General features: G+C 36.8%; 1 pseudogene; it reads right to left on the bottom strand.

Annotated features, from left to right (window-relative positions):
* Positions 1–12,204: 12,204 nt before the first annotated feature.
* On the bottom strand, positions 12,205–12,302 carry LOC125999592 (uncharacterized; annotated as a pseudogene).
* Positions 12,303–14,329: the final 2,027 nt, after the last annotated feature.

The raw sequence follows: 14,329 nt of genomic DNA, 5'->3' as shown, positions 1-14,329 counted from the left end.
GCCAACTTAACATCTGCTTTTAGTCTATTCTGTTATACAGTGGAGATGCTCTGAATATCTGAGTTCTAACGTTTGCTTTCTAGATTTCTAATGTCTCTGAGATTATATTGCTAAAATCTCAAAATTATAATAGCTATACCCATCCTTTAGATGTGCTAAAACTGCTAGGAAGAACACGGTAGGTTATGTCCTTAAGACTTTTGGATGAATTAAATCAAACATTACGGAATAGAATGATAATCCTTAGAGGATAAGCTTATAAGGATGGTGCATTAAAATCTTTCCTGCCCATTCCTTTGAGTCATCGATTGAGGATGGGTACTTCTCTATGGGGGGAGCTAGGCGACAGACCCCCAGGGACCCTTCACAGCAGGACCCCATTTCTCAGTGTCAGCATCCACAGAATCTTCTCTCAACTGAAGATGGGGAAGCCTCTATGGGGGCAGCTAGGCGACAGACCCCCAGAACTAAGCCCTCAACAATACCATAGGCAGCCTTCCCACTTCAGCCAGGCCTAGGCAGAATGGTGAGTCTGGGTAGGGGTTGGGAGTAGGGTAAGGGACCACTAGCCAGTCTCTCTCCCGCCAGACAGGAGCCAGGCTCTTCAGGGACCCCTCACAGTAGGGCCCCATTCAACTAGTGTCCTTTCTCATCAGTCCTCATCTCCCAAATCGCTAGTGCCCGTGCTACTACTGTATTTAGCTTACCATATCATAACGCTCAGAATTTTAGATCACTTCTAGGAAAGGAAATGGGATGCCCCATGCCCGCTGGTTAATACTTCATGGTATATACTTCCTATACAGTACTCAATACCAGGCCACATAGATAGCTATAATGCTCTATACACAATCTAACTCAGGAAACTTTCCCCCAGTAATGCAAAGCTTAACCTCACCAACCAGAATTGGTCCAGAAAATGGACAAACTTTGCTGACTTTAATTTCTTTTCCTTTCTAACTTTCTCTTCATTATTTTAAACCTATTTTTTCTTTCTACTTTTTTGTGCTTTTTGGACCACACCCAGTGATGCTCAGGAATTACTCCTGGCTATGCGCTCAGAAATAACTCCTGGTTTGAGGGACTATATGGGACAGTGAGGGATAGAACCATGGTCTATCTTATTTTAGCGCGTGGAAGTCAGATACCTTATCTCTTGCGCCACAGCTCCAGCCCCTCTTTCTACTTTTTTAAGGTACCATTTCACCTGGGTCAGCTTTTCAATGGTAACCCATGGATGGATCCTTAGAGTCTGTAAACATATGAGCATGAGTGTATATATTTGCCATACCAATGACCCTTTAATGTTCATCTGTAATAGATATAATATCAACTTCATTGTATAGTTTCCCCCATATAGTGTGTATTTACCATATCACTTCATATTTTAGACTTGAAAAATGATTTTTATATTTTGTTTTGTTTTGTTTTTGTTAATGAATTTTTGATGATGCTCAGGGGTTACTCCTGGCACTGCATTCATAAATTGCTCCCGGCTTGGGGGACCATATGGGATGCCGGGGAATCAAACCTTGGTCCATCCTGGGTCGGCCGCATGCAGTGCAAATGCAATACCACTGCACCATCGCTCCAGCCTCCTAAAACTAATGGTTTTTAAGAATCCTCTAAACACAACTTAATCTATGCAGCCTTTCTACAGTCGAGTTATTCCATACCAACCACGATTGGCCTAAGGAAAGAAATAAGGAAGACACTTACATCAGACTTGCCAGCTTCACTCTTTTTTAAATTTTATTTTATTTCTTCTTTCCTTCTTTATTTCCATTAAGTGTTCTGTCCAATATAACCTGGTTCAACCTTTCAAAGGTAACCCACAGATCAATCCTCTGTGGCTGCCGATTTATGCATATGAATGCATGTGTTCACTATACCAATGCCAGTCTAATATCCATCTGTAATAGATTTAATGTCTATGTTGTGTAGTGTTCTTCACCTGATCATAGAATAACCCCTCCTTACCCCCTTTGCTCACCACCTTACAAACCATTCCCTAGCCCTTAATGTTATTTCTCCACATTTAACCTTTTTACCTTCAGTATTATATCCTCACTAACAAAACATTCTCCCCACCCCAGTCAGATGCCAACCAGCCCCAAAAGTGAAAAGATAGAATTTCAACATGATAAAAACCAACACTCAGCCACTACTGATTTGCTCTTTGCATCCCCTCTTCCTTCACCCCCTTTCACCTTCACTATGAATTTTTGCTTGCTACCAGATTTGGGGGCTGAGAAGTTCCCCACTTGAGGAAACTTTCTGATATGTGACTACTGGGAGTCATTTTCCCTAGACTTCACAAAACCAAATCACAGGCCAAAGCTGAACTTCAGATATTACCCCTTCCCTGTCTATCTCAAAAAACTTAAAGAGGACATACAACTCTCCTTTGAATATCTCTTTAGATACATTCCTTTAATAGACAAAACCGTTATCAATCATCTTATGTAACAGCAATTCCCCCATCCTCAGGATCTGTCTAATACAGAATTCTAGTAGACATGATTTGTTTAGAGGCCATTTAAGAAAAAGGTTATGGGGATTGTTGGTCTTGATACCTCAGCCCCCACATTTACCAGTAATACCTTGTGGCATTGTTCCTTTTTGCATAGGCACATTAAAATGAGAAAAGGTTGCATAGATAAGCAAGTTCTTATCTAATAAAGATAATACAACGTTTTATACTGCAGTGAGATCTTACATCCTGAACACTTGGCACAATGGCTTGTCTTAGACTTCAGTTGATCAGACATTGACCTGCCACCCCTGAACCATGGATATCATCTACAGAAACAAACAGGGTCTCCTACACCATCACCATGAATAAAAACTCTAGCAAGAAAGGCTCCACTACTGCCGTGGTACTGACTTACTCCAAAGACGGTTCTTACGACACTCTGAAAACCTATGAACAGCAATAGTCTGCTTTCAGGGCAGAATTCTCTGCAATGCTACCTAATGGTGAAATGAAACCACTAGACACTACACACCACACGAACTTCGACATAGAACCTGTACAGAAACCAGGATCTATAATTACAGAAACCTGACAGCAACAGCTCTGATGGTGAAGAGCTGTTTCTGGGACCACAGATAATGACTAAGGGGTTGGACAACATAAGTATGCCTGGAGCTGGTCTTTTGCCAAAATACTTCAAGGGTAAGGTTTCCTGTTTTTAGGCCAAAGGTGTTTCCTTCCAATTTCTTCCATATTTTTCTCTGCCTATGAAAACAACAACTGCCACAAACAAGATTATTTTTAGTGTTTTCCTAGATTTAAAAATAAAGAGCTTCTGCTATTGTATTAACAATTTTATTGGTGATATAACAATTTTCATGAATATAACTGCTGCTAATGAATGAACTCTCCTCTTTTTCCAATTTGGTTCTTAGATTTTCTAGTTTCTTTCTATTTTTAATAACTTCACTTTTTGTCATCCTGAATCAAATGTATTATGATGAGTTTTGTCAACTATGTGATACATTTTTTAAATAAATAAATGTATTTTAAAATTATGTGTACACCAGCCTATGCAGCAGAAAGCTGGCCATATTGGGAAGAAACAGTGAGCCAAGCTTCCTTTCTGCCAAAGCCATGCTTGCTGCATCCATGAACTAGAATTTTTGTTTCCCCGATGACCCTGTCTCATCACTGACTCTCTATGATTCCCTGCAGAGACACCAATCTGATTACACTTCAGGTACACCTGTGTTTTTCATATTACACAACTCTTCATTTTTTGGAGGGTACACCTGTTTTGGAGCTGATATCATTAGGGTTTTGGGGATCAAGTGCAGTCACCCTCCCCATATATCTTCCAGGAAACCTGTCAGCTGAGTAAATGCCCCTAAAAACCCTAAAAACCATAGTATCAGATATAGCGTTTTGAAATTCTGGACAACTTCATTTGTTTGATGCTGTCATCATTAAAGGAACAAATCAATTTAACAAAATGTACAACTAACAGCATGATAGTGAAAACCTTCTGTCATTGTATTAATGACTTCATTGGTTATTCAATAATTTTCACAAATGTACTTGCTACTATTCTTTTTTCTTTCCTTTTTTTTCTTATCTTCCACGTTTTTTCTTTCAATAACTTTGTTTTAACTTATCTGGGAGCAAATATATTGTGACCAACTCTGTCACTTGTGTGATGCATTTTCTTCAAATAAAAAAGGAAAAAAGAAAAAAGTCTTTCCTATAAATTCTTGGTATTAATGTCATAAAATAACACTATGCTAAATAATATATATATGACTTGAATATATGACCCCCCTAATTTGTATAGGTATATGTACCCCATTGTTCATCTCATCAATAGAAATATTAGCTAAGATCTGAGAGCACCTAAATGCTGTGTACAGATTAATAAAGATATGATGTATATGCAAAAATTAGATACTACTCAATTCTAAAAGGATAAACAGATGAATTCATGCCATTAAAAACAGAGGTATAATGATTAGCAAAATAAGTCAGAGAAGGACAACCACTATATAATAGTTAACTCATATATGGTAGGTAAAATAAGTGAACACAGTGGAAGCAATAGCACAGAGATAGGGTGTTTACCTTGCATGCAGCTGACCCAGAATGGACTTGAGTTCGATTCTGAGCATCCCATATGGTAGCCCAAGCTTGTCAGGAGAGATTTCTGAGTGCAAGCCAGGAGTAACCCCTGAGCACTACCATGTGTGGCCCCAAAACCAACAAACAAAGATTTTTACACTATAGCAAAACAAGATAATTAAAATGAGATCAGTAAAAGAGTGTATGAATCAGGTAAAAGGGGACAACTGATGAAAAGAAATTATACTTCTGAGATGAACATAATGTAGTATTTGAAGATGTGAGTTTATAAGACTGAAATTTGTATAATGTTATAGGCCAATTTTACTTCAAATAAAAAATAATATATATGTTAACTTACATAATTTTGACTTATATGTACTGTCTCAAGCTACTTTTATACTAAAACAATGTCCCCCTTTTCGTACAAATCACTTCTGTGCATCATTTATTACATTGAAGTATTTGAAGACAAGTCGGGAATATAAAACTTTGTGAGTCAAATATTGTTAGCCTGCAAAAGTATCATCTGTTGGAAGATGTCAGCCTCACAACACCTGCTTCCATTTCTATTACAACATTTCAGTAAGATGACCCTGATTCTGAACTTCTTTCCCTGAAGTATGTCCAGCACTTGCAGCTGTGCTGAATGTTATTTCAAAAGGCCAAATCATAATCTGTGGAAGGAAATGACTCTTCCCCCATCGCAATGAATATGGCTTCCACAATATGCCTGTTCTTATTGATGGAAGGTTTTATTCTGAAAACAAATCAGAATAAGATGGACATAGCAGAGAAGCAAAGAGAGTAATAGACTGCAAAATTTTAATAACTGAAAGCAAAATACATTAAAAATAATGCTCATCAAGTAAGCACTGTATTACCTTACATTAACTGGATAATTACTAGTTATATATAACAAAAATTTTAAGTAAAATCAATGAGGCCCTGCTGTTACAAAGATTATTCCGGAGTGGCTTTCAATGTGAAAATATTGTGTAGATAACTTAAAAGAAGTCAGTGTCAATGATACTTCCTATTTGATGGTGTACACTCTGTTATGAGAAATTAGAAAGTATTAGAAGACTCTATGGAAAATTTTCAAGTTTACATTTAAGTTATAGCTTCTGTTAGAGCAGCCCTTTCATTCCAGAATTTTGACTGTACATTTTATTGCAGTAATAAAGTAATACGAACCTAATCTATTTTGAAAGGGTTTGTAGAAAGGATGTGTATAAAATTGGCACCAAATAGAGTTTTTGACCTTTACTGAGCAAAGTAAATATGAAGTAGGTTATAGACAATCTTCCATTTTCTAACGTACAAATTCTAACAAGTCCTGCATATTATGAAGGAATCTCTAATACTTTTTTTACTATTTCCAAGTAATAACACATACTTCATGCAAAGCTTGAGTCAATTCCATAAGATTGCTACATAAATATTAAATTTTCAGAATCAACTTCTGAAAAAAGGGTCCCTTCAGAATTCCTTCCTGGAGCCTCACAGGATACAGGATACAGCTTCTGGCAAAGGGGTGGTGATATGGGAAACACACTGGGAACAATGGTGAAGGGGTATCAACACTGGTTCTGGAATTGGCCCTGATTAATTATATGTCTGAAACCCAACTTTAATGAACTTTGTAAGCCATAATGGTTTCAATAAAATAAACTATTAATAAAACATTACAAATCAAAAATATTCATCTTTGTAAACCAGCAATCAAAAAACTCCTAACCCATAATTTGCAAATAACATATATCCAAATTCAGTGAATTTAGCAGTGTGAAAATATCATGAGGGAGAGATTAACCTTGCCATATATGATAGTGACAGGTTGGACTAAGACTCCAATACTTGGGCAGCTGAAGACTGTACATACATATTGGCTTTGAGAAAACTAGAGAATTTTGATAACTAAGACTTCAGTGTGTTATGGGAGACAGGTTGATTTAGTAATTGTTAAACTCCCATCTTTTTATTATTTTTTTTGCTCCAAAGTCTAAACTTTTCATACACAGAGATGAGCACATAACAAATAAAAAAAGTCTTGAGATCTCAGAAGGTCCAATGTGGTCCATGTTTCAGAGCTCTTATAGAGGTGAAGTACTTCCAATGTAGAAAACACAGACATAATGGAAAAGAGTGCTTTATAATGATACTATAAACTCTAGGGCCAAAGATATAGTACAGCAGGCCAGGCACTTGTCATGCATGCAACTGACACGGTTCCAATATCCAGTACCTCATATGATCCACAAAGACCCCCTAGGAATGATTCTTGTGCACACAGCTAGTAATAAGCCCTGAACATTGCCATGTGTGGTGAAAAAATTAGTAATAACAGAAGCATGTGTTCAAAACTTCAGGGGACATACAATTTCTTTCTGGATTTGAACTCATTTGGCAGAGCCCATCATGTTGTTAGGAAGGGGAATTACAGAGGTTAGAATCTGGGCATCCAACTTTCAAAACAGGCATTCAAGCCATTATGATAATTTAAGATTATGTTCATTATTTTGGGGGACCACATCCAGTGCCGCTCAAGGGTTACTCCTGGCTATGTGCTCAGAAATTGCTCCTGGCTTGGGGGACCATATGCGATGCCAGGGAATTGAACCGCTGTTCAATTGAACCATTCTAGGCTAGCAATTGCAAGGCAATTGCCCTACCACTTGCGCCACCACTCCATCCTCAAAATTATGTTCATTATTTAAAATTTATACTTAACTCGAGTCCAGAGTATTTAAATTGCTAACTCAGTCCCATCTAATACTTAGAGATAAAGAAAAAATGAAAAAGTTTAAGTGAGCATATATACATAAAAATTAAAAATACAGAATAATCTAGCATATTAAGTAAAAGTAATAAAATGTGGATATCCATATTTGGGTAATGTTCAAAAATCTAAGTTGACATGAACCTCTATAATCTAAAGAGAAGAAAAGGGGTATGGGCTATTAGAAGAAATGTCTCAAGTAATAAATGAAACAGCAGAAAATTAAAAATGATTTGGAAAGTGACTAGAATGATAATAAAGCAGGTATAGCATTTGCCTGCCACAAGGCTGACCTGAGTTCAATTTCTGGCATCCCATATGGTATACTAAACACAGCAAGGAGAATTCCTAAGTGAAGAGCCAGGATAAACCCTAAGAATGGCCAGGGGTGACTCCCCTAAAACTACAAAAAGTGATTCAGCAAAACTGAGAGAAAGAATTGAATAAAACAATAAAATTATTTTAAGATAGAAACAATTAGCAAAATACAGCCTTCTGAGAAATAGTCAATGACATGAAATAGAGGCAAGAGCAAATGATAAAACCAATTCAGAAGATAAATGCAAATGAATCAAAGTAGAAGAAAGGGGACAAATATAATCTAACAGCCAGATAGTGCTCACCACACAATGAAAAGACAAGAATATATTAATATAAGATTATTCTAGAGTAAAAAGCATTTTATGTCTACAAATCAGTGTATTTCAATATATTAGAGAGGAAATTATTTAAGAACAGTCAACATAGAGACATATGGTAAACACATATGGTAAATCACAGCGAACCATGGAGGAAAGAGCAATGATGTAAGCCAAGGTGGTCCTGAAGACCAAGGCCAAAATCAGTGTCAGGGGTCTCAAACTCAATTTACCTGGGGGCCGCAGGAGGCAAAGTCAGGGTGATCCTTGAGTCAGTATTAAGTCAGTAGTAAGCCTTGAACATTGGGGTGTGATGACCCAAACAACTAAAACAAAACAAAACAAAAAAGATTCCTCTAGGGCAGGGCCACAAAATATTGTACAGAGGGCCAGAAGCGGCCTGAGGGCCGCAAGTTTGAGACCCCTGGAGATGGACCTGACCATGGGTCATGAAAGCAGGAAACCCTAAGAAATAAAATCAATCTACCAACATTTCATATTCAATTTAAATGTTGCCCACTGTAAATCAAGGGTTTAGTACAAAACATAACGAATTCATTATAAGAAATATTTCAATCTAAGCCCTAACCTTGAGAAAGGGGAATTATTCATCAGTAATCTCTTTATTTGCCTAGAACAGAATTGATTTAATTTCTAATAATTTTCTAGTATTTTTTATGTCCCAAGGTTTTTTTTTATTCTTTTCCACTTTTCTTCAATTTTTACCTTCTACCATTTATCCAACAACATTTTTCATTTCAGCATGGTATATGCCAAATATATCTATATAGTATGTGGTATGTTATGCTCATTTATTAATAAAAATTGCTCACATTAATACTATGTAATGTCAAAAGGAACGCTTGCTATTCACTATAGGCTCCAGGTTTAATACTTGCCCCATGCTGCAAATTAAAAATGTGTACTATTAAGATACTTGCTCAAGTATTTTACAAAACATAAAATTTAAGCATTAATTTAAATTTAGGTGTAATGAGGGGTACCCATTAGTACTCAGGGCTTACTCCTGTCTTTGTGCTCAGGGATCACTCCTGGCAGTGATCAGGAGACAATTGGCAATATTATGAATTAAAAAGGGTCAGCCTTGTGGAAGGCAAGTGCCGTTCCCCTACAGTACTTCAATAGCCCTTAAGTTTAGATCTAAACAAACTTATGTTTATTTGGCAGGAACTAATGCTGTTTCTTCGCCTTTTCCATGAAATGTGATGTTAATTATAGTCAATATTCTATAATACTATCAGGCATTTCTTTTTTCTTAAATGGTTCCCACAGTGTTGGGAGTCCAAATATTCTGATATTCATAAACTAACCAGTCAATGCTGCACTGGTGAATGGGGTGTTCTTTTTATATAACTGAAACTCAATAAGAAATATGTATGTAATCATGGTGCTTAAATAAAGATATTATTAAAAATAAAAATATAATTTGGGTGGTAAAGAAACAACTTGCATATATACAAAAATAAGGTACAAGACATATGACCACAAGTGTAAATAAGAGTATGAGAAACTCTTAGGAAAATATGACCAAATTTTCATACATTAAAGAAAATATTTTCATCCAGTCAAAATGCATACCATAAATATATGTTTTCCTTTAAAGTGAATATGCAAATTACAGAAGTTTTAATGCTGTGTGTGTATAAAATTTATGACTGTCCTTGGGGTTTACCATGCTTGAGATGATTATGTCATATAGTTTCTACATCTAAACAAAAAGCCTGCATTTCTGTGTTATTTTCCTTCTTTCAACATGGAAAAAAATGCCCTTATTTCTGTCAGTTGGGAATAATTTTATCCTGAAGGTCTCAGTGTCCTTCAATCAAAACATTGTGAACTCTCTGTTTCCCTGAGTCATTTTTGATTAGGAATTAATTTGAATTTTTATGACCTCTATTAAGAGGACAACTTTCCATTTCAAAGATATTGTTCTCAAATCAAATGCTCTGGACTTAAAGATACAATAATGTTTTAGATTACAATGCTACACTTTGGTACATATGTAGATCATAATTCACATGAATCCTGTGATACATCTGAATTGGGGACTGAGAAAAGCAGCCATAATTTCACTAAAATGAAAGTAAAATTTTGCCGGCATGAAGGACTGAGAGGTTTCGAGACAAATGCATTCTACCAAGCTTAAAGTGGGCCACGGGATCTCTGCTCCCCCAACAGCCTTCCCTCTTTCTCCCCCCCCCAGAATCCAGGGTCATCCTAGGGCCCCTGCCCAAGGGGGCCAGTGAGGCGGGTGCCAGGGAAGATTTTAAAAGGGACCCCAGGCCTTCCCCACCCCACCCCCAGCACAAGAGTGGCAAGCTTGGGGAAGGAGGCTGGCTCAATGCCAGTTCCCAGCTCAATACGGAATATTTTTTGTTCTGGGAACCTGGAGGCTTTTGCTAGCATGAGGGACTGAGAGGCTTCAAGCCAAATGCCTTCTACCAAGCTTAAAGGGGGCTATGAGATCTCTGCTCTCCAGAGTCTTCCTTCTTTCTCCACCTCAGACTCCAGGGCCATTCCTGGGCCCTCGCCCAGGGGGTTCAGTGAGGTGGGTGCCAGGGAAGACTTTAAGGGGACCCCAGGCCTTCCCAACCCCTACTTTCCCCACCGCTACCCAGCACAGGAGATGCGGGCTTGGGGAAATAGTGGGCAACTTTCCTTCCCATCAGTCTCCAGTCTCAAAACTGTGGAAAGTGGCCAAAGTAGTGGCGCAAGCAGTAAGTCATCTGCCTTGCAAGTGCTAGCCTAGGACAGACGCAGTCTGATCCCCCAGCGTCCCATATGGTCCCCCAAGCCAGGAGCAATTTCTGAGTGCATAGCCAGGAGTAACCCCTGAGTGTCACCTGGTATGGCCCAAAAAAGGAAAAAAACCTATGGGGGCGTGGGCGCCCCCTCACATAAAAATTAGATAGTTAAACAGGATATCAGAGGACTAATAATCTTAGAATGCTTTTAGGAAATGATATGCTCAAGACCCACTATACAGTATTTCATGGTATAAACTCCACATACAGGGCCTAAGATCATATTGCTTAGTTTTCTAGTTTTTAAATTATGATTATCTTTTTAAAATCCTCTATACACAATCTAATCTATGAAACCTTTCTTCAGTAAAGTTTATCATCATTAACCATATTTTGTCTAGAAAATGGAAAACTGTTACACCAGACTAGCAGGCTTTATATATATTTATATATTTTCTTTCTTTTTATTTTATTTTAGTATATCTTATTCACTCTTTTCTTTTATAAAAAAGCATCATTTCTCACTGTACTTGGGTCAGTTTTTCAACTGTAACCCATGGATTTATCCTCAGTGTATGCTGATATAAGCACATGAGTATATCTATTTGCCATACCAATATCTATCCAATGTCCTCTGTGACATATGTTTATTTCATGGTATTTACTCCACATAAGTGTTCATTACCATTTCACTTAGCTTTCTAGACTCGAATATTATGTTTTTTTCTAGAAAGGTGCTATACACAATCTAATCCATGGAGCCTCTCTTCAGTATAGTCTACCCCCACCAAACATAACTGACCTAGAAAATGGAAAACCTCTATATCAGACTTGCCATCTTTTTCTTATTTTATTTTATTTTTAAGCATTTTATCCCATTTAGTTTGGGTCAGCTTTTTAACTGTAACCCATGGGTCGATCCTTAGTGTCTGATGAAGTACAGGTCCTCTATACTCATGTCTGTTTAATGTAGGTTTGCAATGTATAGAATGCCTATGTTGTATACTGTCCTTCCTCCCTTGGCTCACCACTCTCACATGGTTTTAAATTGTATTTCCTTAAATCTTATCCTTAAAATAAAGAAGAGCTTACTAAACCTTTTGCTAGTTCTTTAGTGAGTTCACTGGTGTTTCAATAATTTTCAAAAATATACTTGCTACTGAATTTTTCTTTTTTCCTTTCTTTTCCATTTCTTTAGTTTTCTTTTTATTTTATATTTTTAATAACTTTGATGTTTGTCATTAAAACAAATATACTATGATCAGTTATGTCAACTATGTGATGCATTTTTTAAATAAATTTAATATAAAATTAAAAATTAAAGCAACACTGAAAATTGGGCTGTTAGCCTCTCACCTTTTCACCTGATCATTTGTTTATTCTTTTTTAAAAAATATGTTGTTCATACTGAGTTTCAGTTAAACAAAAAAAAGTATGGGACACTTTACAATTTTGTGAATCATCCTTGTGAAAGATGCTAATCTTCTCTGTGTCATTACAATGTTTATACCTGCTGCTGAACCACCTACACCATTTTTTTAACTACACCATTCTTAAATCAGCAATACTGTGTTCCAGTAACTCTGAGTAGTATAGTGTTTCTGAAGAGGTTGCTGCTAGATTTTGTAGCTGAGTTTAGATGGACTAGGTATTAAACATAAAGTTCTCTAAAAAAAACAAACAAGCAAACAAAAAAAACAACAGGGCACGATCTTTACATGTTGGGGAAAATAGAGTCAGAACCTTATAATTGCTTTCTAATTACCCTGAGTAAAGTAATTTGTTTTATCTGTCTACCATTTGGTTTCTTGCAAAGTGGTAAAAATTATTATGGGATTTTGCTTAAACTAATTACTATTTTATCAGAAAGACTGTTCAAGTGTAATCCTCTTTTCTTGTCTTATTTTCTCCTGAAATTTTGTCTTATGGTAAGCCAAGTCAATTCAATATACTAGACTGTAATAGACACTCCTGATTTTAGTCTTCCACTATAAAATTTACAATGATACTTCAGTATTCTCAATCAACAGCTTTTATCAGTATTGTGTGATTTTTTTCTGGTAGAATGTTATGTGAGGATATCAAAAGGAATTTTACTAGAATTTATAATGGCACAGCTTAAGCACAGTGGTTACAAAATTGTTCATAATTGAATTTCAGTTATACAATGTACATCATCCTTCACTAGTGCACATTTTCCACCATCAATGCCCCAAGTTTCTGTCCCATCCTCTCCCACCCTCCTCCCTGTCTGCTTCTAGGGCATGCATTTTACTTCCTACTCTCTTTCTTTCTCTCTCCATTATTTCTCTCTCTTTACTTTTTTTGACACTGTGGTTTTCAGGACTGCTAATTAAGGGGTATCATGCATATCACTTTATCCCACATCCGGTGACACTCAGGGGTTAATACTGGCTATGTGCTCAGAAATCGCTCCTTATTTAGGGGACCATATGGGATGCTGGGCGACCGAACCACAGTTCATCCTAGGCTAGCATGGGCAAGGCAGATATTTGCACCACGGCTCTGGCCCTCAGTCTGCATTTTCACCAGCAGTGAATGTGCATTCCTTCCTCCTCACATTCACACCAGCATTAGTTGTTCCTGTTGTTTTCTCTTAACTAAGTTCTATCAATGTCTTATATACCTAAGATATTAATTTGACAGGTATTGGGTAAATGGTTTCTCTCATTCCATGGGTAGACTTTTATTCCTACTCTCCATTTCCTTTGAGGTGCAATCAGTACCATTTGTTTATCTTTGCTTCAACTTGCTTGGGAAGTAGTGTTTCACCATTGAAAATGCCTATTTTTTGCGTCAAGAGGTTTGAACATGTAGTTTATCAGTTTTCCCAACACCACGTTATAAAACCAAGATCTCTAATTACAGAAGACTGACTACAACAACTGCAACTAAGCAGAATTTGTCCTGGGACCACAAGAAAGACTTTATCCTAGGCTTCATCCTAGGACCTGTGCAAAAACCAAGATCTCTAACTACAGAAGACTGACTTTAACAACCGTGATTGAGCAGAACATTATTGGGAACCATAAAGAGAGAATTTGAGTGTGGACAACCAACATGCCCAGAGCCTGTAGTCAGTCTTTTGACGTATGCTTCATGATAGAGACACGGTGTATCTTAGGCAAATGTCATTTCCTTCTAATTTTCCCAAAGCAAAAAAAAAAGCCACATCAACCCATTTCCCTTCTTTTTTCTTTTAATTTTATTTATATCTTCAAGATAGGGCCTACTGCTTTACTCATATAACCATAGAACTAGAAAAAAATAAGATTATGGGAATTCTCATATAGATTACATTAAATCTGTATTTTTAGGAAGTGTTGCCATTTTATAGATGTTAATCTTCCTGAACCATAAACATGTATATGTTTCCAATTCCTTGTGTATTCTTTGATTTCTGGAAGCAGGGTTTTGTATTTTTCTTTGTACAGGTTTCATCTATTTAAGTTGACTCCATAATACTTGATTTTCTGAGGTACAAATATGAATGGAATATTTTTAAATGTTTGACTTCTCTTTCAATATTTGT

Source organism: Suncus etruscus, chromosome X, assembly GCF_024139225.1.
Source record: "Suncus etruscus isolate mSunEtr1 chromosome X, mSunEtr1.pri.cur, whole genome shotgun sequence".
Lineage (NCBI taxonomy): Eukaryota > Metazoa > Chordata > Mammalia > Eulipotyphla > Soricidae > Suncus > Suncus etruscus.
This window is presented reverse-complemented; position numbering and strand designations above follow the sequence as displayed.